Below are 26,547 nucleotides of genomic sequence, written 5' to 3'. Positions count from 1 at the left end.
TGGCGCACAAGCGATGGGACACAGCATCTCCGAGGTAGCGATGAAATGGGGATTTTCCTGTACGGCCATTTCACGAGTGTACCGTGAATATGAAGAATCCGCTAAAATATCAAATCTTCGATATCGCTGTGGCCGGAAAAAGATCCTGCAAGAACGGGACCGATGACGACGACTGAAGAGATCTTTCAACGTGACGGAAGTGCAACCCTTCCGCAAATTGCTGCAGATTTCAGTGCTGGGCCATCAACAAGTGTCAGTGTGCGAACTATTCGACGAAACATCGTCGATATGGGCTTTCGAAGCCGAAGTCCCACTCGTGTACCTTAATGAGTGCACGACACAATGCTTTACGCCTCGCCTTCTCCCGTCAACACTGACATTGGACTGTTGATGACTGGAAACATGTTACCTGGTCGGACGAGTTTCGTTTCAAATTGTATCGAGCAGATGGACGTCTACGGGTACGGAGATAACCTCGTGAATCCATGGATCCTGCACGTTAGCAGGGGACTGTTCAAGCTGATGGAGGCTCTGTAATGGTGGTGTGAAGCGTGTGCAATTGGAGTGATATGGAACTACTCATACCTCTAGATACGATTCTGACAGGTGACACGTACGTAAGTATCCTGTGTGATCACCTGCATCCATTCATGTCCATTAAGTATCCCGACGAACTTGGGGAATTCCAGCAGGACAAGGCGACACCCCACACGTTCAGAATTGCTACAGAATGGTTCCAGGAACTCCCTTCTGAGTTTAAACACTTCCTCTGGTCACCAAACTCCTCAGACATGAACATTATTGAGCACATGTGGGATGCCTTACAACGTGCTGTTCACTCCCTCCACTCCCTCGCACTCTTAAGCGTTTGTGGACAGCCCTGCAGGATTTATGATGTCAATTCCTTCCATCACTACTCCAGACAGTAGAGTCGTGGGGACCCTACGCGATATTAGGCAGGTGTACTAGTTTCTTTGGCTCTTCAGTTATAACAGTAAAAGGGAGACAGGCACGGAGCAGTTCATAACGTCACATGAAAATTTCTTCCTTCAATCGACCAGAAATTTCTTTATTACTCACTCTGAAACAAAACAAACTACCATTGCAACAGACAGTAGCTACATAAGGCTACCATGGTGCTGAACACAGTACGATTATTATTATTATTATTATTATTATTATTAATGCCAGTAGTCAGACCCAAAGCATTGGCAGCGTGGAGTCTTTTAGTTTATGCCAATTTAGATCTAAGGGCTCCAGCAGTCAAACGATTTACGAACAGTAATTATATTGCACGTATTTTAACTTGGTTTATTTGAAATGGAATTGCAGGGTGCAGGCCAAGGCACTGTCGCTTGTGACAGGAGTGGTGCAGAGCATGCATAGTTTGTAATAAGAGTCGGCCCCAACTGCGGACACTTAGGTCTCCATTTAATTAATCATCCGCTGTCCTCTGTCCACAATGGATCAACAGAGACTTAGGTTTCTTTTCTGAGGAGTTGCAGGTAGCACTCATCATGTACAGGTAATCATTTCATCATTCATCCAAGCACATACACTGCTTGAACACAGAACATGGGAAAGAAAAGTTCATTCGAGATTGGTAGATGTTGGTTTAGGACTATACTGATAATGAAAAAAACCACAAGAAATTGAACAGATTTAATTCTTGACTTATATTGTGCACTAACAGGAAACAACCTAAATATGTAAATGGTAGTTAGAAATAAGCAGCAACCAGTTCTCTCACTGACTCATTAGTTCTTGGTTATAATGAAACATTTACAAAAAGCAAGTATAATTTTTCATTCGTCATTTTAAAAATAAAATTGTTCTAAGAAAATTAGTTTTCAACTAAATGTTGATGGTGTATATGGGGGTGGGGGTACTGGTTATTAATATTACCAGACTGCACTGAGCTGTAACGGTCTCAGAAAGGTTTAGAGCCAATAAGCTTGGGCCTCCGAAACGGAACTGTAGGTAAACATACAGACACGAGCAAGCAGCAGAGGACATTACTCTGTGTACTGTGAGGTCGGAGTGTTTACCACTGGTGCTGCCTCACTCGTTTCATCACACACACACCACTCCACGCTCATAAATAGACAACGGTGGAGAACAGTACTGCCATGTGTTCCACAGTTTCATTCTACACACAGTTTTTAGTCATTCAAGCGACTATCGTAAAACGCGAGTGAACAATAGCGGTCGTGTGCGCAACTGCATAATATGCCAACATGCTTCTCATGTACAGCGAAGCGAAAACGAATGCAAGAGAGGCTTGCTGACTCTATGAAGAACGTTATCCCAATGGGTATCACCTAGCCCACGCCATGTTTGCAGGACTGGAGAGGCATTTACGTGAAGCGGGCAGCTTACGACCTAATGGTCACCACACCGGACGCCCTCAGACGCACGGTACACCAGAGTTCCAACGAGCTGAACCTCAAAGGTTTGCAGAGCATCCTTCTACAAGTACCCGAGCTGTAACACGCACAATCAGAGTGAACATGGTAATGTCACACATTCTGCAGCATGACCACCTTCATCCCTCCAGCCTCTAGAAGGCTGGCGCGATGACTCAGGATGACTTTCCTCGTTGTATTAACTTTTGTCGGTGGCTTCTCGAAAAAAGTAGGCTGGATCCCTACTTGCTACGATGTATCCTGTTTTCTCGCCAGTGCAGTTTTACCAGGGATGGTATGTTCAACTCCCCAAACATCCATCTGCATGTCTGAGGCCACCAACATCGCATTGCTTTGCTGTCAACGTGTGAGCATGTCTCATTGATGACCATGCCATGTGTCAATCCCTCATGCTTGTGTGTGTTGACGGTCCCGATTGCCTTGTATTTCTGCGTGAGGTCTTACCCAGGTCGTTGAACATTCGTCGAACAATATTGTGCCAGCAGTACGGTGCCATAGCACACTTCGACGGTGTGATAGTGGCCATTTGAATGAGACCTTTGGCAACAAATGGATTGGACGTGGCGGGCCAATAGCGTGGCCTGCTCGCTCACCCAACCTGACTCCGTTGGATTTATTGGATTTTCATTTCTGGGGGCACATGAAAAACATGGTGTGTGAGACATCCGTGGAGTCACCACATGGCCTTGTGGCACGAATGTAAATAGCAGTTGGTGTCATCTGTGACATGCTGGGAATGTTTCCAAGGGTTCGGCATGGCATCATCAGGGGATACGCAAAACGTATAGAAGTTGGTAGCGGTCATATTGAGCAGTAAGTAAATTTAACTGATGTTTACTGACAGGAACGTACATGTCAGCTTTACTCCTTGCCTAGCTTGTATGGTCACAACTACCTACATACTTTTCTACATTTCAGAGACACTACCACGCGAACTAAGCTTTTCCGAACCTTAGTTTATTAGCAAAATATGCTCACATGGTACTCGTCTACCAGTCACTGCACCCTTTTGATACACCCTGTATCAATCAACTTGGGGATGTTGTGCTCTTCAGTCCAGGGACTGGTTTGATGCAGCTTTCCATCTTGTGGATGGAGGAAGGTTAGCAGGCTCATGCTGAACGTCCTGGCTGTTGACAGCAGTGGCGAACAAATTCACGTCTGGACTGCCACATCAGAGGAACATCCGGGATATTAACGAGTAAGATCAAATATCTTTTGTAGGAGACTGGACTACGAAACAAGATTATACTCATTAGATTTACACGTACACTAACACATACATAAACATACACACACACACACACATACACATACACACACACACAAATACATAGGTTGTGAAGAACTATGTACATAAAATTTTAGGGAATTTAAAGAAGATGCACACTTTTTTACATGACAAAGGTGTCACAGGAGCATTGTTTCCAAGATGATGGTTGATGGAGGTTTTGAAGCTAGCAATTTTCAGAGGAGGTGTTCAAACTTCCGTGTGATAAGTATTGTTTTATAAACACTGCTGAAAATTTTGTCCATCAACATTAATGCACGACCGGATACGTGGAATGCCAATCGTAGATTTCCATTCTGCACCGTCTACAGACATGGCTGGACTGTGGGCGCGTGTTTCCCTATACCATCGCTGCTTATTCTAGCAGTACTCATACGAAGGTTTTGAAGGAGAAGATGCCCATGTGTTCCGGCAACGTCGTCGTTGTACGTGTTTAGCAGTGGGGAGAGTAGCCTCCACCTACCTATTGCCTTAACCCTAATGATTTCGACGTGCGGCCAACACGTCAGACATATATCCAACGTCATGCCCAAGTACTTGGCTGTGGCACACCAAGATACGGACTTTCCCACTTTCCCATACTGAGATTTGCCACAGGTCCACTGCAGTATTTCTGTGTGCAATGTACAAGTGTATTGCCCGACTCTTTCCTGGGTTATACAGGTAAAACATGCGTCACTTCTTTGCCCCGGCAGCAAGTAGGTTTGCTGCTGCTGTTCTAAGCCGCCGTTGCATCAAATCCGCAGTTTGGCTGCGCTAATACACGACCGTATCTTCCGTACAAAGTACGAGTTGCACCCGATCTCTACGCGAGGTATCTAATGTGTACAAAGGGTTGTAACCTTTCTACTAGGGCTTAGTTTTGTGAACTGAAAGTGGACTAAACTGAACTGCTGTTCTTTATACACGTGCGTGTCTGTGTTGTAATGCTGAACAAGTGGTTCAATTAGAGAAACGATACCTGATAAATGAGTAGCCAAAGCTTAAATTGTATCAGTGTATTGTTAATTAACTTTGCCAAAGTAATTAAAGAACCAAAAACTGTAAACTAAATAAGTTATCCTGTGAAACTGTGTAACATGCAGGAGTGAGCACTGCTACAACGTGTAACGTCACAATACGTGACTTGCAATTCCAACACATGAACTAACAGAGTGATGATGTTACGCAAGATTACTAATCGAATTATGAAAGAATAAATCACCAAAATGTTTCTATGAAAATGCTCTGTGAATTTACTTACGCCAAATTGACTAAATATTTTCTGATCACTGAATAACTCGAACACAGCTGTAACAATTCACCGTGAAAATAGGTCTGCATATGAAATGGAAACTGAAATAATCTTTACCTAAACTGGCTCTGATAATTAATTTTGAAAAAGGAAAGTTAACTGAGTAATTCAACCGTAGCCTAACTCCAGTGCAACAAATTTCGTATGGATTGCCTGTGTCAAAGGAAACCTGGTACTGCTCGAAGTGATGAACATATGCAGCACTGCAGCAAACGAGCTAAACAGAAATGAGAAAGCCTTCCGCAGGTGCAATGAAGGCCGAGCAACTATTCTAAATAGAGCATGCTTCGTTTTTATTTTGAGCAGCTGTGTTCCGCTCCGTCCAATGCAGCGACGCACATAATCAGAAAATAAGATTCTTTTGTTGAGGAGACTGTGCTCGAATTTGAACTTGATAAATGACCGAAGGGAAATTTGCCTTCAAAAAACTGTATTGCAAAAACCAACTCATTGACTGACTGCAGCAAGTATCTTTACAAAATTTATCCTTTATAATAAATTTTACTCTGCAAAAATTATTTACTGAAACGGCAAATGCGTGGCAAATGTATAACCTCTGGATGCAAGCCATATGAATAAATAACTTTACTAACTCTCGTCTGAAAAATGAAACCAACTAACCCAAACCAGAAAAGAGAGAATCCATTAAAACTTTACGTTATTCACACACATCATAGTGGCGTGCAGGAAAGAAACACAGCAACACTTTACCCCTAAAAGTGTTCACTTGTCCGATTAATCTTTACAGAATCATAATTCGCAAGTCATCCTTCTCTGTATCTGTATTTCCATCCGCTCAGTAGCATTCTGAACACCAAAATCTTTCATAAGCTGCACTTAGAATGCCAACTGAAACAATGTCAACCAAAGATCACAGTGTCCCTACTCAGAAGCTATGTGACGTACAGTATCGACCATCGAAAACTACAATTTGAAAAATCATTACACACGTGTAAAATATGACACATCGAATGAAAACAGATCATATATAACTTTTACGGAATACCAAAAATAATCTAGAAACCTTACAGGGTATAGGACTGGCTCGATGATCAAATCTTGCGGTATTGCGGGGACTACCTACCACTCATTAGACAGTCCACTGTCCGTCCGAACGTGGAAAGTGCGACCACCGGGGGAGCTCCACAGGACACTCAACGTGCGACACGGGAACCAAGTGCACAGGCAGCTTGAACAGGAGGCTATAGCACCACAGCGAGTCAAACGCACAAGACAAGTCGAGCGGCACCACACACTAATACTCGCTTCACTCCACGTTCCTCAAAGACGGATATAAGTCATACTCCACAAAAAGCAGGAAGAGATAGGCAAAGCAACTAGCGAAAATGTAAAAAGTAGCCATAGTAACCTACAACGGGACAAGTTCAGACAAAACTGAAAGAAATTCCAGGAATACGTATGTCAGGATAGGCTTCCAAACGAAAAACATGAGTAGATTTGAATTACGACATAAAATTAGTAACAGTAAAAGTAAATTACTAGGTTTGGGTTTTTAAAAAACTGGCGACCCACCGCAGCTTTGTAGCACTGGTCCATAGTAGCGGTAATAAACTGAACCAGGTCCACTCGCACTATTGTGGCCACCGCCCATACACAACGTCAACGTGCAATAACCACTGACAGACTGTAGGTGGCAGCACTGGCAGTGGAGAGGATATAAAGCGTGTCTGGGGGACTTGGACAACAGTGCAGACGTCGTCGTAATGCGGAAACGTAGCTCTTTACCGACGTCCAAAAGGGCATGATCATTGCCTTTCGGGCCAAGAGGTGTAACGTTCCCTGGCATTTTCACGTTATTAAACAACAAGAGTGTATTTGTACCATATACGCCGCTCTGGGCAAGTTGTATATATCGTAATTATTGAACAAAAATATTACTGAATGTGGTATAAAATACATTAGTTATTCTCATTATATTTTTTGTTGTAATATTTCTCTGTATTTAGGATAGGAATTTTTCTGTATTTATTATGTGATTGTAAAATGTGTCAGTATTTGCGGTATCAGAGATATAAAAATTTGCCAGAAGAGAATAATATCGTCAATTTACAAAGAAATGTTAATAGTCGGCAAACGCTATATAAGCACTAAGCATTATGTATTCTTTGGTCTTCTCTGTTCAGAAGTTATCGAGGTAGGACAGTGTGAAGAAGCTTTTAACGAATGTGTAGACTTCTTTTGTCTCTGTCTGGACTTAGCCGCCATTAGACGATGCGTTACGAATTAATGTGAGTTGAATTGTTGTTTGAGCTAAATATATCAGTATTTATCAGAAGTGTGAATTATTTATGTAAATTAGCTTGCCCACGTCATCTATAAAATTTCTTTAAGAATTTTTCAGCATTTTTTAGCGGTGTTGCTGGGCTGTGCCGCGACCAACAATCGCAGATCTGAAGAGGCGGCACATTTAAAAAATTATCAAACCCGTAAATCGGGAACAGATGCATAAAAATCAATAGTGAATTAAGAAATTGTTTTCCTTTTCAGTGATCCTGTGGCTGATAAAATTTGAATTAATTATACGTTTGTGCATTCGTAGGCGGATAGTTAATGTTAGTTAACATTGAAATTTAAACAGTTCGGTTCTTTAAAATAACTCAAATGCATAGTAAAGTAGGTTTGATCAGTGATAAAGATCGGCTTGGCAATAATTAAAACATTTTCTGCTGATAGAGATAATCTTGTGTTCTATGGCTAGTGCCGGGATAAAATTCAGTAAAAATATTTAACAAAAAAAAACCCACTGCATCTGGAAAGTGTATGCCAAGGCCGAATGATTTAAAGGACTCAATTCTCAACTAAATATTCTTAACCAGTTCATATGAGTTCACGTAAATATTTTTTTCTTTAAATGTACGTAATTCTTAAGAAAGTAAAATTTTTTATTACCACACGAAAATAAGAGAGTGGTTCTACAACAAAGTTCGCACGAAAGAAAATTAACTTAAAAGCAAAAGATAAAATTTATTATTATTCTTTAACGAAAAATCAATCAATTCCATTCATATTCCGACAATTTCGGTAAATTGGCGCCCAACGTGGGGCCCGAATATGCAGTGGCCACTAAATACCCGTGAGATAACTAGGGAATTAATATAGTCGAACTTTGTTGCAGAACATTTAATAATTTTTCTATGTATTGTATGTATTTCATAACCAATATTGTGTGGTAATACCAGTGTATGATTTTTTGCATGAGAACACTATGTACCCAGAGGCAAGCTGAAGAAGAGAGCTCAATATTTCGAAAAATTAATTACCTACCACAATATCAGGGGGCAGCTGCACCCAAGATAGATCACCAAAAGGTAAAGCTACAGTGTAGTTGTCCTGTGGGTAGTAAAGTAGCCTCAGTGCAGTGTTCTCGGATCATTAGTGGTGTGCTTGTTGTTAGTACTTTGTTTTAAAATAACAGGACATTTAGGTAGTTAGTCATTGTAGTATATAGTAAGTGTGTATTAGTTAATGTCCATTTCTTGTGTGATTATGTCAGTGAAACCTGAGTGTTAGGATATTTAGTTCAGATTTTATTTCTTTTGTTTACTATGGTTAGATTGCGTAGTCAGAAAGATAACATGGATAATGAGCAACAGTCAGTAAGTAGTGATACCGAGTTGGAAAGTGGGACACAAAGTAATGTTAGTGACGTAGTTCAGGAAGTACAATGTGAGAATCTGGGGGCAGAAGGGCAAGAAATGTTGCCACTGCCACCCAGTGATTCAGTTGATAGCGAAAATTCTGTGCCACCCGCAAGCACTGGACACGGACCAGAGAGTGGTGAGGTGTCAGAAGTGCAATCATTAAGAGTTATGGTCGAGCGCATGCTCAATTTCCAGGTTGAATTCGTACGTATGCAAGCAGAGCGTGATAAAGAACGTGATGCCAAACAAGCAGAGCGCGATAGAGAACGTGATGCTAAACAAGCAGAGCGTGACCGACGCCTGCATGAGAGGGACTTACAGTTGATGCAAACTTTAGAAGTTATGCAAAGTGAGATTGTCAGTTTCAAACAAAAATATGAAACCATACCCAAAACGGTGCAAGAATTAAGCGAAAGGGTAGATAGTATTCAAGTGGCTAACGCCAATATCGTAGAGGAAATCAGTGTCCTGACTAATAGGGTCGAACAACTAGAACTGGACACAACTCAAGTAATTGAGGACAAAGTGATCGAACAAGTGCACAAAGTAGAACGTAAATTCACAAAGGAAATAGATCAGAAACACGCCGCAATTGAGGCCAGAGATATGGACTCAAAAGCGGAAGTACAGAATCTTAAAAAGATTGTGCAAAAAGACATTCCGCTGTGGCAGCGGAGTGTGGACCGTCGTCTTGCCGAGATGGAGCTTAGCCTGCGGCAGGACGAGACACAGGCGTACGTCACGCCAGCCAGGTCCAACAATGATAGGCATATAAATACAGTAGTAAAAAACTGCGACTGCGAGACAGAACAGGCAACCACTGTAAGCGAAACAAATAAATATCATTACAAAGTAGTGATTGAAGAAAGCCTGATTAGGAACCGACAGTTTCAGATCTTTACAACGGAGAAGAAATCTGTTCACCCTGTAGTGTTTATCAAGGGATTTAGAAACATTTTGCCTAGCGTTTGGAGTCATACCCAGAAAATACAGTTCGTTATGTCTTACATACAAGGAGATGCTGCATTATGGGCAACCGAAGCAGCTGACAGTTGTGATACATATGAGCAATTCGAAAAGGCATTCTTGGCCAAATATTGGTCAACATGTATTCAAGAGAGATTACGGAAGGAGGTATATATAATCCAGAGCCGTATTCTCCACGACTAGGCAATTTGCGAAAATATTTTGAGAAGTACATTAATAAGACCCGTTACTGGGACGAACAGATTTCATCTCGGGATTTGATCAGGCTTTTGAAATCACACTTGCCGATACATGTAAAGGAAAAGCTTATACACGTGCCTGAAAATGATATGGAACATTTCTTGTCTGTTCTGGACTCAATTGACCTGATTCAGGAGGACGTTAAGGCAGCCTCTGAACAGGCTAGAAGTAACGGAAACAGTTATAGAAATGGTAGAAATAACACGCCTCCACCAAGTAATGGAAACGGCGGAGGTAATAATAGGAGACAAGAGTATGCACAAAACGGAAATAGAGGTAGAGACCGGAACGGCAATAGTCCGCCGGTGAATAATGACCGGAAGAGGAGGTTTGATGACCGGTATGAAACAGGCCCACCAAGCAATCATAGATGGAAAAATGCCAGGGGGCCGTACAACACTAATACTTATAATGATGCAAACCGAACTTGGCCACAGAACCAGAGGCCCAGTCCGGACCGGCAAAACAGTGAAAGATACGACAATAACCGACCGCCACCACAAAATGCGCCATTTGCGCAACCGTGGCGGCCGACGCAACACAACGTGCACATAGTGGAGGTCAGTGACACAGAGCAGCCACACCCATCCACTAGCACTAATTCAACAAACTAGATGCAGCCGAGATACGCTCTCCATCGTCGGCTGAGGTTTGGAGTGAGAGCAGCCCGACACAGAACAAGACACCAAACAAAATCTGTATCCTTAGGTATAATGACGGGGTACAGATGGGAGATGAATTAATAACTGAACCATCCACGTGCATAAAGGAGCACAAAGACAAGGTACAAGCGATAATAGAGATCAAAATTAACAATATTGATGTGCAAGCGGTCATAGATACAGGTGCTACTGTCAGTGTTATGAGTATGGACTTATTCAAAGTACTGGGGAAGGAAAGGCGTATGCTGACTTTTCCCGTGAATAATTGTAGAGTCACTGGAGCCATAAGTGCACAGCGACAAATAATTAAACTCCAAGTGCGGGTAGAGATGTATATAGGGGAAGAAGCCATAGCGTGCTCATTCCTGGTAGTAAAGGTTAAAAAGGTAGCCTGCATTTTGGGGGTAGATTTTTTGAGAGAAAGGGACGCAATAATCGACCTTTCTCGGGGAAAATTAAGTTTGATGAATGCTGGTAGGAGAATAGAATTGTCCATGCTCAGATCTGAAGAGGTACCTGTACCTAATTGTAACGCTATTAACATAAAATGTAGGAATCAGTCGATACTACATTTAGACAATCATTGTCTAGGACAGAATCTCTATTATCCTGACGTACAATGTGATCAATCAAAAGCAAATATGGACGCATTAGTAAACAAAGTATCACAGTCCGAAAATTTGAATTCTATGCAACAACAGGATTTGGTACAGTTATTATTTAATTATGCAGAGGTATTTTCAGAACGACCAGGAATTGTTAAGGGATATCAGTACAAGATCGAGGTAAAGCCTCACAAAACTTACTGTCGAGCCTCATACTCCATTCCTTGGTCCAAGAAGGAAATAGTAGCAAAAGAAATCAGAAAACTGATTGAGTGGGGAATAATAGAACCGTCTTTGTTCCCTTATAGTAGTCCTTTGGTGGCGGTAGCAAAAGCAGACGGACAGGTACGGTTAGTATTAGATGCTAGAGACATAAACGAAATTATTGTACCTGTCAGGACTCATCCGGAAAACCTTGATGAGCAAATTCAAAAATTCCATGGAGTGCAATATTTGACATCTATTGATATGAGAAGTTCATTCTGGCAAATCCTGCTCACACCCGAGTCGAGGAAATATACTGCATTTATATTTGGGGGAAGGAGCTACCAATTTAGGGTACTACCTTTCGGCTTAAATGTAAGTGCAGGAGTTTTCATAACAGCCCTCGACGCGGTTTTGGGTCCGGATTTGCTGCAAAGGGTAACAGTCTATGTAGACGATCTGGTGATTGCCACTGCCACCTGGGAGGAGCACGTAGAACTACTGAGTAAAGTCTTAGAAAGATTTAAGCAAGCGGGAGTAACAGCGAATCTTGATAAATCCAAATTTGGACGTAATCAGATTATATTTCTAGGTCACATAATAACACCACAAGGCATCAAACCTGACAGCAAAAAACTTGATGCAATTCGTGGGTTTCCTAGTCCGAGAACTAAGAAACAACTCAAAGCATTTATAGGTCTAGCATCTTTTTTTAGACGGTTTGTTCCAAACCAATTAATGAATAACGAATCTTTATTGAGCCTGTTGCGTAAAAATACGCACTGGGTGTGGACAGAAGAATGTCAGCGCGCATTTGACGCTATCAAAAATGCCTTGGTGAACGCAAACATACTGCGACACCCAGACATGACAAAAGATTTTTGTATAGCGACAGATTCGTGTTCATACGGTCTGGGCGCGTGTTTATTTCAGTGGGACAGGAGCAACGACCCCACAACAATCAATGTAATCGGGTTTGCCAGCCGCACACTAAACAGCTGCGAGAGAGCATATTCTGCTACCGAATTAGAGGCTCTTGCAGTGGTTTGGGCGGTAAAGAAATTTAACTATTACATCTATGGTAAAGAAGTCAAAGTATTCAGTGACCACCAGGCTTTGAGCTATCTAATGACTTGCAAATTATACCATACCCGCTTGCTAAGATGGAGGTTAGCATTACAGGAATATAAAATTAAAATCACGTACCTAAAAGGACAAGATAATGTTGTAGCAGACGCTTTGTCGAGGCTTCCACTAGGGCAATCCTCAATGTCAAATATTTTGGAACAATCGGAGGAATATCGAATACTCTTAGTACAAGATAAGGTACATAGGAGGGACTTTTTACATATGTGTAAGAATATGTCTATATTGCAGGAAACTGATCCGACTTGGCGAGATATCATTAACAAAATTAAAGAAGGAACCAATCTTAAAAGTGTTCAGAATTTCAAAATAGTAGATAATGTCCTATATTATAAAACAGGTGTGTCAAATGACCATGGAGTCGTGTGTATACCACAACAGGCTATCCCAGCTGTAGTGTGGCACACGCATTTGGCATGGGGTCACCCTGGGATAGGCAAAACAATAAGGATTTTATCCAGATTCTGTTATTTTAAGGGGATAAACCAGCAGACTCGCACCATTATCAGGACTTGTCCTCTGTGCCAAAAAGCTAAGTCTCAAAATAAGTCCACAAGGTTTGAACTGCATCCTATAGTGCCTCATCGACCACTTCAGTTAGTATCTATAGACATAGCAGGACCCTACCCACGAGCCAGGGGTGGATTGAAGTACATTTTAGCGGTGTATGACCTTTTCTCAAAATATTTAAAAATATACTGCCTTAAATCAGCCACTGCTCGTGGAATAGTTAAATGGTTAGGGAAAGAATATTTTACACCAGTAGGTAAGCCTGAAGCGATAATATCGGATAATGCTTCCTATTTTACAGGCCGTACCTGGAAAAACTATTTACATCAACAAGATATAAAGCACATACTAATTTCCCGCTTTCACCCACAAGCAAGTTTAGTAGAGAGAACATTTGGAGAGTTAAATAATTTTTTCAGGTTATACATTGCATATAAACACACAAGATGGCCAGATCTGTTACCTAAGTTTGTAGAAATTCACAACGCAACTCCGCATGCTTCTACGGGGTATCCACCAAACGAGATATTAATGAATAATAATAGAGTTTTGAATGAGTGGCTGGCACCTTTGCCTAAGGTCCCAGTCATTCCTGAGCCTAAGGAAGAGAAGATAAGAAAAGCAGGGTGCAACCTTACCAGGTGCGCTCAGAAAAGGAAAGAAAAATATAATCGACATGTGACGAATAACCAAAAATTTAGTGTTGGGGACTTGGTACTCTTACGCAATCATCCTAAGTCCTCGGCATCCTTGAAACAGAATAGCAAGTGGCAATTGGTGTACAATGGACCTTTTAGAGTAGTAAGTGTGCCACATGAGTGTAGCTATCTCTTAGCAGATCCCCACTCAGGGAGAGTACGGGGACTGTATCCGCGTAAGGATGTAAAAGCATTCCTACAGTAAAAGACTAATAGTCCTATGTGGACACCACTCTTTTGTAAATAATGAACATTAATAGTGTGTGTACTAGTGTAGAAGTGTTTAGTTATAAGTATATGATTGATTTTCTCATGTGTATGGATATTTATGTTATGTACTCTTTTAATTTGTGTTATCTAAACCATGCTCTAAATGTTTGCACAGATAATCTGATTAGTGCAATTATTTGTAGTGTTAAGCTGTGACAAAGTTCAGTCAAGAAGAACATTTTAGTAAGGATTAGTTAGTGTACTACATAATTTCCAATATGTGTGTCAAATTTGAAATATTTCTTGGCACAATCTTTTCTATTATGTGTATGTATGTATATATGTGTAGCTGTCAGATTGACAGACTCAAACCCAGAATAATATCAGTAATATGAGGCCCTGAGAACTTTATTATCTCACCAATATTATCAGAGAAAATAATGCACCCAATAGTGACCCGAGGGCACCACGGGAGGCAAACTTGTTGCAAATTTATGTAACGCAAAGTTACGCACAAAGAAGCTTCAATTGAAGCATGTGCATATTCAATCAGTTAAAAGGAGCTAGCCAGATACAGTCCAAGTCAATTTTTGCCTACAGAGACTACACTGTAGTTACGTAGGACGTTGGTAGGAAAGTGTGACATGAGTACAAAGGAGTTATTGAACAATATGCCTGAATCCGGCTGGAATGCACAAATAAAATCTAATCGAACACGAATATAGATGACTTTGGGCAAACTAATACCGAATTTTGAATATTTGTTACCATGTACGCAAATCTCACACCTTGGTTAAGAGTTACAAATGTGCTGTTACAAACAAAATTGAGCACCGGACATTGTAAATAAAAATAAAGGAACTTTAACAAAAGTGCAGTATTGTGTGGCAGAGACAGACAGTGACTGTTAAACCTGCAGCAATACGTCATGAAGTTGTTGTGTATAAGTAATAAAAAGCTGTATCATCGCCGTGTGTGCAAGTGGACAAGGAGCTAGCACGATACGAACAGTGAGCCGATAACGGACGGTGAACCAAGTTAGTGTCAAAATATAACTCTTTGTGTGTCAAGGGACGCTAGGAAAGCGCATTGACTACAGAGATACGTTTTTTCCTAAGGTGAAAACTTGCGTGTGACTAATGACAAGTCATGACATGGTGAAAAATTTGTGTGCCCATAAAACCTGTTTATGTGACAACGAACCATTGTGCAAACCAGACTAGTGAAGGCCTACTGAGTAATACCTGCCACTAACTGTGTACGTTCTTTCCCACAGCAGGAAAAATGCCTATAAGGATAGTACACTGTTTGTGAACTTGTTGCATGTTTCCTGGAGCACTGCAAGAAGACGTCGCACGGGCGAGCTGATATCCAACGCGCATCCGGCTACATCAGCTATGCAGCGACCGCAGCAGCCCGTAGCAGACCAGCAGCCACGCCCCTCCGCGCCGTAGCTGTCAACGCCGGGGGCGGTGACCTACACGGAGTCAGCGCGCCGCGCCGAGCGCCGCCCAACAATCACTCCGCACCGCTCACCAAATACAACATTATTGACTTTTTTGAAATGTTCACATAAACTGAATAACATGTCAATGACTTCATTTCGATAAACATTGAACATTTACTATGTATGTCCGTGAGTGATATATCCTAGGACAAGTGACCTTGTAGTGTATCACAAGAATAATAGTATCACACACAAAAAACCTTCCGTTGAACTGTATGTGACTGTGATATTGTGTAATTGTATAACCCCGTTTGTGACAAACTGCTAATTTAATTCAAATGAATAATTGTTAAAAAGACAATAGTGACTGGGATGGCTGGGCTCCGGCACAGTTTTGCCCAGGTTTCCTGTTTGCCTACGCCCAAATGGGGGAGCCATGAACTTATATAACCCTGGGACTAAATAGAAGAGCCATTCCGTAAAACATACAGAAGTGTAAAGAACGTTACTGGCACCATTGTGTCAAAGTGTAAAAACTCTTTGCCAAATGCTGCCAGGGGGCAATGTAACGTTCCCTGGCATTTTCACGTTATTAAACAACAAGAGTGTATTTGTACCATATACGCCGCTCTGGGCAAGTTGTATATATCGTAATTATTGAACAAAAATATTACTGAATGTGGTATAAAATACATTAGTTATTCTCATTATATTTTTTGTTGTAATATTTCTCTGTATTTAGGATAGGAATTTTTCTGTATTTATTATGTGATTGTAAAATGTGTCAGTATTTGCGGTATCAGAGATATAAAAATTTGCCAGAAGAGAATAATATCGTCAATTTACAAAGAAATGTTAATAGTCGGCAAACGCTATATAAGCACTAAGCATTATGTATTCTTTGGTCTTCTCTATTCAGAAGTTATCGAGGTAGGACAGTGTGAAGAAGCTTTTAACGAATGTGTAGACTTCTTTTGTCTCTGTCTGGACTTAGCCGCCATTAGACGATGCGTTACGAATTAATGTGAGTTGAATTGTTGTTTGAGCTAAATATATCAGTATTTATCAGAAGTGTGAATTATTTATGTAAATTAGCTTGCCCACGTCATCTATAAAATTTCTTTAAGAATTTTTCAGCATTTTTTAGCGGTGTTGCTGGGCTGTGCCGCGACCAACAATCGCAGATCTGAAGAGGCGGCACATTTAAAAAATTATCAAACCCGTAAATCGGGAACAGATGCATAAAAATCAATAGTGAATTAAGAAATTGTTTTCCTTTTCAGTGATCCTGTGGCTGATAAAATTTGAATTAATTATACGTTTGTGCATTCGTAGGCGGATAGTTAATGTTAGTTAACATTGAAATTTAAACAGTTCGGTTCTTTAAAATAACTCAAATGCATAGTAAAGTAGGTTTGATCAGTGATAAAGATCGGCTTGGCAATAATTAAAACATTTTCTGCTGATAGAGATAATCTTGTGTTCTATGGCTAGTGCCGGGATAAAATTCAGTAAAAATATTTAACAAAAAAAACCCACTGCATCTGGAAAGTGTATGCCAAGGCCGAATGATTTAAAGGACTCAATTCTCAACTAAATATTCTTAACCAGTTCATATGAGTTCACGTAAATATTTTTTTCTTTAAATGTACGTAATTCTTAAGAAAGTAAAATTTTTTATTACCACACGAAAATAAGAGAGTGGTTCTACAACAAAGTTCGCACGAAAGAAAATTAACTTAAAAGCAAAAGATAAAATTTATTATTATTCTTTAACGAAAAATCAATCAATTCCATTCATATTCCGACAATTTCGGTAAAGAGGGAAGCATTTCCGAAAAGGCTAAGATTGTAAACAGGTCTGGTGCCGCTATGCTTAAAGTATACCGTTCTTGGCAAAATGGCAGTATCCAAAATTGGAGCCGAGGCAACTGTGGTACACCATGAGCCATAGATAAAAAGGTTGAATGGGTCAAGAGAAGCGTCCGATTCCACCCGTCTGCTTTGACTCATGACGTATGAATTTTGTGGTGTGTGACGTTATTACGACGGGGAGTTTGAGTTGGTTGTGATGGTAGATGTAGTCTTGTGTTTGATGGCACCCTCTGTGTGTGTGTGTGTGTGTGTGTGTGTGTATGTTGTGTGTGATGGCCGAGCTACTTTGCAGAGCCGAAGTTTGTTGGTGGTAAGTAATTGTTTTTTTGGGTTTATTTTTCTCGAGTTGTAATGTTTTGTGTATTTATTGTGTATTGAATGTGTTTAATTTACGTAGGGATGTTTGAATTTTTAATTTTTGAGGTGTTGTGGTTTTGGTTTTGTTTTTCGTAGTTGTTGGTGTTGTTTTTCCGTGTCATAGTTATAGTTGACCTATGTAGGTCAACGGAAATGACCAATTCTAATTTTCGTATTTCTATGTGTAGGTATAAGTGTTTTGGTACCGTCAGCTGTGATCAGGGGAAATGTCTGATTCGAATTTCCGTAGTTTTTGCTGTAGGTGTTGATGTTTTGGTATCGTCAGCTGCCGTTGACCTATATAGGTCAAGGGAAGTGTCCGATTCTTGTAGATTTTGTAATTTTTTTTGTTCGTCATCTTGTGTCTATTGGGATCGTTGTGTGTGTGTGTGTTTTTTTACTGTTATATTAACTTGTCCCCTCTCTAAAACCCCCAATTTCCCACAGTTGTTCCGTTACTTAGACTTTATTTTTGGAGGAAGATGTTATTGTCTTATTTATACGTATTTTCGTGTTTGTTGCTGTGTGTATGTAGTGTTATCATAAGCGCCATACTGTAGACGCTTACAAGAGCCATTTCCGCAATACTGATGACGTCATGGGTCATAGCAGACGGGTGGAATCAGAGACTTCCGTATTCCGTGTTGAACAACGGCTGCGGCGATGTGTATGGGCGAACAGACCCGAGACTGTTGAACAACTGAGCACCCAGTGTCTCCTCAAAGACCGTTCAGTGAACGTAGCTGCGAGTGGGCCTCCGCAGTAGGAGCATGGTTCATACACCCATGGTGACTGCTGTTCATCAGCGACAAAGGCTGGAATTTGCACAGCAGTACCGCAACCGGACATCCACAGAGTGGCCTTTCCAAATGAATCAAGTTTTATGCTCCATAAGAGTGAAACCTGTGAAAGCGAACACCTTCAATAATCCTCGGACGTGTCGAGGCCGGGGGAGAGAGCGTTATGGTCTGGGCAATGTTTTCGTGGCATTCCCTGGATGATCTCGTCACTCTCGAAGCCACAATGGATCAGCACAAATAGCCTATGCATCTACATCTACATCTACATACATACTCCGCAATCCACCATACGGTGCGTGGCGGAGGGTACCTCGTACCACAACTAGCATCTTCTCTCCCTGTTCCACTCCCAAACAGAACGAGGGAAAAATGACTGACTATATGCCTCTGTACAAGCCCTAATCTCTCTTATCTTTGTGGTCTTTCCGCGAAATGTAAGGTAGCGGCACTAAAATTGTACTGCGGTCAGCCCCAAATGCTGGTTCAAAATGGTTCAAACGGTTCTGAGCACTATGGGACTTAACTTCTGAGGTCATCAGTTCCCTAGAACTTAGAACTACTTAAACCTAACTAACCTAAGGACATCACACACATCCATGCCCAAGGCAGGATTCGAACCTGCGACCGTAGCGGTCTCGCGGTTCCAGACTGTAGCGCCTAGAACCGCTCGGCCACCCTGGCCGGCTCAAATGATGGTTCTCTAAATTTCCTCAGTAGCGATTCACGAAAAGAACGCCTCCTTTGCTCTACAGACTCCCACCCCAGTACCTGAAGCATTTCCGTAACACACGCGTGATGATTAAACTTACCAGTAACAAATCTAGCAGCTCGGCTCTGAATTGCTTCTATGTCCTCCCTCAATCCGACCTGATAGGGATCCCAAACGCTCGAGCTGTACTCAAGAATAGATCGTATTAGTGTTTTATAAGCGGTCTCCTTTACAGATGAACCACATCTTCCCAAATTTCTACCAATGAACCGAAGACGACTGTCCGCCTTCCCCACAACTGCCATTACATGCTTGTCCCACTCCATATCGCTCTGCAATATTATGCCCAAATATTTAATCGACGTGACTGTGTCAAGCGCTATACTACTAATGGAGTAGTCAAACATTATAGGATTCTTTTTCCTATTCATCTGCATTAATTTACATTTATCTATATTTAGGGTTAGCTGCCATTCTTTACACCAATCACAAATCCTGTCCAAGTCATCTTGTATCCTCCTACAGTCACTCAACAACGACACCTTCCCGTAAACCACAGCATCATCAGCAAACAGCCGCACATTGCTATGCACCCTATTCAAAAGATCATTTATGTAGATAGAAAACAACAGCGGACCTACACACTTCCCTGTGGCACTCCAGATGATACCCCCACCTCCAATGAACACTCACCATCGAGGACAACGTACTGGGTTCTATTACTTAAGAAGTCTTCGAGCCACTCACATACTTTGGAACCAGTACCATATGCTCGTACCTTAGTTAGAAGTCTGCAGTGGGGCACCGAGTCAAACGCTTTCCGGAAGTCAAGGAATATGGCATCCGTCTGACACCCTTCATCCACGGTTCGCAAGATATCATGTGAAAAAAGGGCGAGTTGCTTTTCGCAGGAGCGATGCTTTCTAAAGCAGTGCTGATGCATGGACAGCAACTTCTCTGTCTCAAGGCAATTCATTATATTCGAACTGAGAATATGTTCGAGAATCCTGCAACAAATCGATGTTAAGGATAAACTTCCTGGCAGGTTAAAACTGTGTGCCGGACCGAGACTCGAACTCGGCACCTTTGCCTTTCGCGGCCAAGTGCTCTACCAACTGAGCTACCCAGGCACGACTCACGCCCCGTCCTCACAGCTTTACTTCTGCCAGTACCTCGTCTCCTACCTTCCAAACTTTACAGAAGCTCTCCAGAAAGTTTCATACCAGCGCACTCTCCGCTGCAGAGTGAAAATCTCATTCTCGATGTTAAAGATATTGGTCTGTAATTTTGAGGATCCGTCCTTCTACCCTTCTTATATACAGGCGTCACCTGCGCTTTTTTCCAGTCGCTCGGGACTTGACGTTAGGCAAGAGATTTGCGATAAATGCAAGCTAAGTAAGGAGCCAATGCAGTAGAGTACTCTCTGTAAAACCGAATTGGAATCCCATCAGGACCTGGCGATTTATTTATTTTCAACCCATTCAGCTGCTTCACAACCCCAGGGATGTCTATCACTATATCCTCCATACGGGAATCTGTACGAGACTCAAACGGCGGTATGTTTGTACGATCATCCTGCGTGAAAGATTTCTCAAACGCTAAATTTAAAATTTCAGCTTTCGTTTTGCTGTCTTCCGTTGCCAGGCCAGACTGATCAGTGAGTGACTGGATAGTAGCCTTCGCCCCGCATACCGATTTTACGTAAGACCAGAATTTCCTTGGGGTTTCAGCAAGATCTTTTGCTAAGATATGACGGTGGTAGTGGTTGTAGGCTTCGCGCATCGTTCTTTTTACATCAGCACGACTCTCTACTAACTTTTGCCTGTCCTCATTCTCCCTATCTTTCTTGTACCGCGAGTGCAACTGTCTTTGCTTCCTGAGCATTCTCCGAATTGCGCTGTTAAACCACGGTGGGTCTTTTCCGCCCGTAACCCACTTTTTCGGCACATACTTGTCCAATGCGTAATTTACAATGTGTTTAAAATTTGCCCATAGTTCTTCCACGTCCATCGTACCGGAAGTAAATGGTTCAAATGGCTCTGAGCACTATGCGACTTAACTTCTGAGGTCATCAGTCGCCTAGAACTTAGAACTAATTAAACCTAACTAACCTAAGGACATCACACACAGCCATGTCCGAGGCAGGATTCGAACCTGCGACCGTAGCGGTCGCTCGGTTCCAGTCTGTAGCGCCTAGAACCGAACGGCCGGAAGTAAATGAAGTCGATTCATTTACTAAGTGGGATGCTAATAACTGCTTATCTGCTTTTTCTAGTAAGAATACTCTCCTAGCCTTCTTGACCGACTTTTTAACTTTCGTAACCATAGTCGTAATGACAACATCATGATCACTAATCTCTGTCTCAACACTGACACCGTCGATGAGGTCAGGTCTGTTCGTGGCTACCAGATCTGAAATATTTCCATTACGCGTTGGCTGTCGATTTAGCTGCTCAAGACAGTTTTCGGATAATGTGTTCAAAAGTAATTCACACGACGGCTTGTCTGTACCACCTGTAATGAATCCATAGACATCCCAGTCTATACTAGGTTGGCTGAAGTCGCCTCTGACTAATATAGCATGATCCGGGTACTTCTGCAATACAGAATGTAGACTCCCTTTGAATGATTCTAGAACTGTCACGGTGGAACCTGGTGGCCGGTAATAACATCCCACAATTAACTTTATTTCCCCTAGTCCTGTTATAAATGTCCAGATAATTTCACAATCACAAAATGGTTCAAATGGCTCTGAGCACTATGGGACTTAACTTATGACGTCATCAGTCCCCTAGAACGTAGAACTACTTAAACCTAACTAACCTAAGGACATCACACACATCCATGCCCGAGGCAGGATTCGAACCTGAGACCGTAGCGGTCGCGCGGTTTCAGACTGAAGCGCCTAGAACTGTCCTGCCACACTGGCCGGCTTCACAATCACACTCTACTTCGACCTCAGTAGACACAATATTTTTGTCCACTGTAATGAAGACACCACCTTCTACGGTGTCTAATCTGTCTTTCCGATGTTCCAACCCTCACTAAATATTTCAGAACTTCCTATCTCAGGGTTCAGCCAGGTCTCAGTCCCGAGAATAATTTGCGCGCCACACGCTTCCTGGAGGGCAGTAAATTCAGGAACTGTATTCCGAACACTCTGAAAATTTACTGCTAATATCTTGATAAAAATGGTTCAAATGGCTCTGAGCGCTATGGGACTTAACTTCTAAGGTCATCAGTCCCCTAGAACTTAGAACTACTTAAACCTAACTAACCTAAGGACATCACACACATCCATGCCCAAGGCAGGATTCGAACCTGCGACCGTAGTGGTCACGCGGTTCCAGACTGTAGCGCCTATAACCACACGGCCACCCCGGCCGGCAATATCTTGATAGCTGAAGTGTCTTTACACTGAGCGCGTCCTGATTTCCCTGCCTGCTCGTCGACTAGTGAGTGTTCATCAGGACACCTCGCACTACTGCCTAGCCTAAAAAAAAAACCATGTGCACGCCACAAGTACTCTCCTACCCGAGTACCCGCTTCCTTTGTGTAGTGCACCCCTGACCTATCTAGGGGCGTCCTACAATTCCCCACCCAATAGCGCAAGTCTAGAAATCTGCAGCCAAGACCGTCACAGAGTCGACGAAGCCTCTGGTTGAGATCCTCCACTCGGCTCCAAACCAAAGGACCCCGATCCACTCTGGGAACGATGTTGCAAACAGAGAGCTCTGCTTGTACCCGCGTGCGTGGCCAGCGATCTTCACCAACTCCGCCAGCCGCCTGTACGAACTGAGGATCGCCTCAGAACCCAAGCGACAGGCATCGTTGGTGCCGAAGTGAGCAACTACTTGCAGACGTCTGCACCCAGTACGCTCGATAGCCGCAGGAAAGGCCGCCTCCACATCATGGCAGACAAACAGAGTGCACGTTGGATTTCTTTCCAGCCCTGTACGCTATTTCCCTTAGGGACTCCCATCACCCGCCTAACGTTGGAGCTCCCAATAACCGGCAAGCCTTTGCCCCCGTGTGCCTGCTCGGGTCCTGCTGAAAGAGCGGCCACCTGCCCACTGACAGGATGAACGGGCGAGGCCAGCCGGACAGCCTCCACATTGGCCCTCCGCCTCGAGCGACGCGAACGCGTTGCAGTCCGCCACTCACCGTGAGGTGAGGGCAGCCCCAACGCGCCGGGTGCACTAGAACAGAGGTTCCAAAACATTTGTTTGTCACGCCCCCCTTCTGCCGAAAAGAAAACTTCCGTGTCCCCCTAAAAAAATATAGAGATTTTTATTAATTATCAAGAAACTATTGAAAAATTTGTGATGGGGACGTCATGTAACATGGTGGGCTGTTAATGTATCGAGTCATCAGTCTAGTCTAGTGATTATAAGCCACTCCTAAAGTAAAGAAAGTCCTTGGTAAACAAGGAAAAATATTTGCGACCTTTGCAGATTAGTGGATGCGGGCCATTATTTTAAGTTGAGTGTAGCTTATTACTTTCACTCATTATCAAAAATAGTCACTCAGTCACGGTGTTAACGAACATCACTGATTTCTACGCCTACAGCGCTCCCCATTGTCATTGCGCATAGGTTGGCATTTATGTCAACGATGACAGTTACTGAACGGCGACAAAGGCCCAATTCCCAGAACCAGACAAAAAATAAAAAATAAGTTTTACGAAATAATTTTGCAGACTACACAGAACTTTAAAAAATATGAATAAAACAACTTCCTTACCTTGATTACATTTCCTTGCTGCACGCCATTTCTTCACCAGTATACGATTTTAGGACTACTCTTCGCTTACCATATCTAGGATAAGCTTTCGTTGTGTCTTCATCCAGAAGAAATACTATTAGTAGTTGAAATAACATACCACACGTAACATCAGAATCCATAAGGATCACACGCAGGATTTATATTTAAATCAGATTCACTATGTTTATTTTATATTGTTTCTTCGAAATAATTTTTTATAATTTTACAGTATTACATACATGTAAGGATAGTTAGGAGGAAAATAACAAGTTCTCTTATAATGTGACGTATTTATTATAAAAATATTATTTCCATACACATGTGGCAAGAAACAAACAAATAAATCAATGTGAAGGATGAGCTTGCATATTTTTTACAAGATTTTGAATTCTTGGCTTAATAGCAGAAACTGATCATTGGCAATACCGAGTTTGCTTCTAAGCCTATTTTTTATCGCCACTACCGCTGAAAATGCTCTTTCGCACAAATAAGTGCTTGAAAATGGTAAATACAGTTTCAGTGCTTGTTCCGCTGTGCTGGGATACACCGTGAGATATTTCACCCAAAATAAAGGCTTATCCATCTTCTCAAAGTCATACTTCGCTGCAGAATCATTTTTAATTTCTAAGACTTCCTCTTGTAGTGTGTCTGGCAACACATCCACGTCAACGTGAAATGGATCCGTCGCTAGCCTATAATAAATTTTATCATCACAACTGTTAGGGAAGTATCGTTAGAATTCATCAATGAGGTGCTGCAAATGGTTTGATATTTTACTCTTAGTATCAGTATCCCTAAAATCATTTTGAAATCGGGCTTCTTCCACGATTCCAAACAATCTGGGAAAGTAGGAATAACTGCAGGCTAAAATTTTACGTTTCCACGTTGCAACTTATCAGTAAACGCTTTGATGGCATGCCGATGAAAAATTATGTTTGACTCTCCACCTTGTAATTTCAAAGTTAATGTGTTTAAAAATTCGAAAATATCTGACAGATAAGCCAATGCAACATGAACACTGGGCTTTCTAAATTCCACATACAATTCAGTTTGTTTGTTATTTTCCAAAAACTGCATCACTTCGTCTCGAAGATCAAATAATCTTCCTAGCATATTTCCTTTTTTTTTTTGGCTCTGAGCACTATGGGACTCAACATCTTAGGTCATAAGTCCCCTAGAACTTAGAACTACTTAAACCTAACTAACCTAAGGACATCATACACACCCATGCCCGAGGCAGGATTCGAACCTGCGACCGTAGTAGTCCCGCGGTTCCGGACTGCAGTGCCAGAACCGCTAGACCACCGCAGCCGGCTATTTCCTTTTGAGAGCCAGCGTACTTCTGTATGAAATAAGTTTTATACTCTGCTCCCAAGTCTTCACAAAGAGCCGTAAATAACCTGGAATTTAACGCACTCTTTTTAATATGATTCACGATTTTGATGCACAATTTCAAGACATCATTGAGTTCCTTTGGAAGTGTCTTAGCTGCCAATGCTTGACGGTGTATTACACAGTGGATAGCAGTAACACTAGGATCTTTTTTTCTCTGACCATCTGCACGAATTCTGAGTGACATCCAAGCATTGATGGGGCGCCGTCTGTGCATACGCCTATCAGTTTCTGCCATGATAACTCATTTTTACAAAAGAATTCAGAGACAGCTGCCATTATATGAATTGTTTTTGAAGTTGTCTAAAAAATGGCTCTGAGCACTATGGGACTTAACTTCTAAGGTCATCAGTCCCCTAGAACTTAGAACTACTTAAACCTAACTAACCTAAGGACATCACACACATCCATGCCCGAGGCAGGATTCGAACCTGCGACCGTAGCGGTCGCGCGGTTCCAGACTGTAGCGCCTTTAACCGCTTGGCCACCACGGCCGGCTTGAAGTTGTCTTTAACTCTGTAGAAAACAGCAACTCTTCTTTAATTGCTTCATTTTCTATATAGCGAACGAAAGCTAGCAGCTGGCAACAATTCGCAACATCGGTACTCTCGTCTAACTGTATTGCGAAGAACTGCGATTGTTTGACGGCCGTAACTAATTGATTTTGTATGTCTTCGGCCATATCATCAATCCGACGTTTCACAGTATTGTCAGAAAGCTGTATTTGTGAAAGTTTTTGTTTACTTTCTGACCCAAGAACAATATCAGCAGCTTTCAACAAACAGGGTTTGACTATTGTCTCTCCGATAATATGACTTTTCTTGGTCCTTGAAAAAAGTAGCGATAACGCATACGAGGCTTCCAGCACCTTTTCTGATGTCTGAGCGAAGGATCCAGCAGTGTCCAACTTCATTCGTTTCAAATTATCACATTTTGCAGCAAAAAATTCCTTCGGCTTCTCTTTTAATGCACCATGCTTTGCCCACAAATGGCGTTCCAGACGAGATGGTCTCATGGAATCATTGCTCAGTACCTCATAGCAAATAACACATTGTGGCTGGTCAGCACCATTTTTTGTATAGAAGCAAAACCGTATTTGATATAATCATCATTATATTTACGTTTTTTCACGACACTCATGGTGAAGTAGAAAGAAAACAAGACGTTAACAGTATAATTTCGCACTAACACTGATTTTACTGAGGCACAACTATGAAAGATTCAACGTGATTTCAGCAAAATCCAATACATCAGATGTGTCAACAACT

Source organism: Schistocerca nitens, chromosome 4 (assembly GCF_023898315.1).
Source record: "Schistocerca nitens isolate TAMUIC-IGC-003100 chromosome 4, iqSchNite1.1, whole genome shotgun sequence".
In the NCBI taxonomy this organism is placed as follows: domain Eukaryota; kingdom Metazoa; phylum Arthropoda; class Insecta; order Orthoptera; family Acrididae; genus Schistocerca; species Schistocerca nitens.
Note: the sequence above shows the minus strand (reverse complement) of the source record.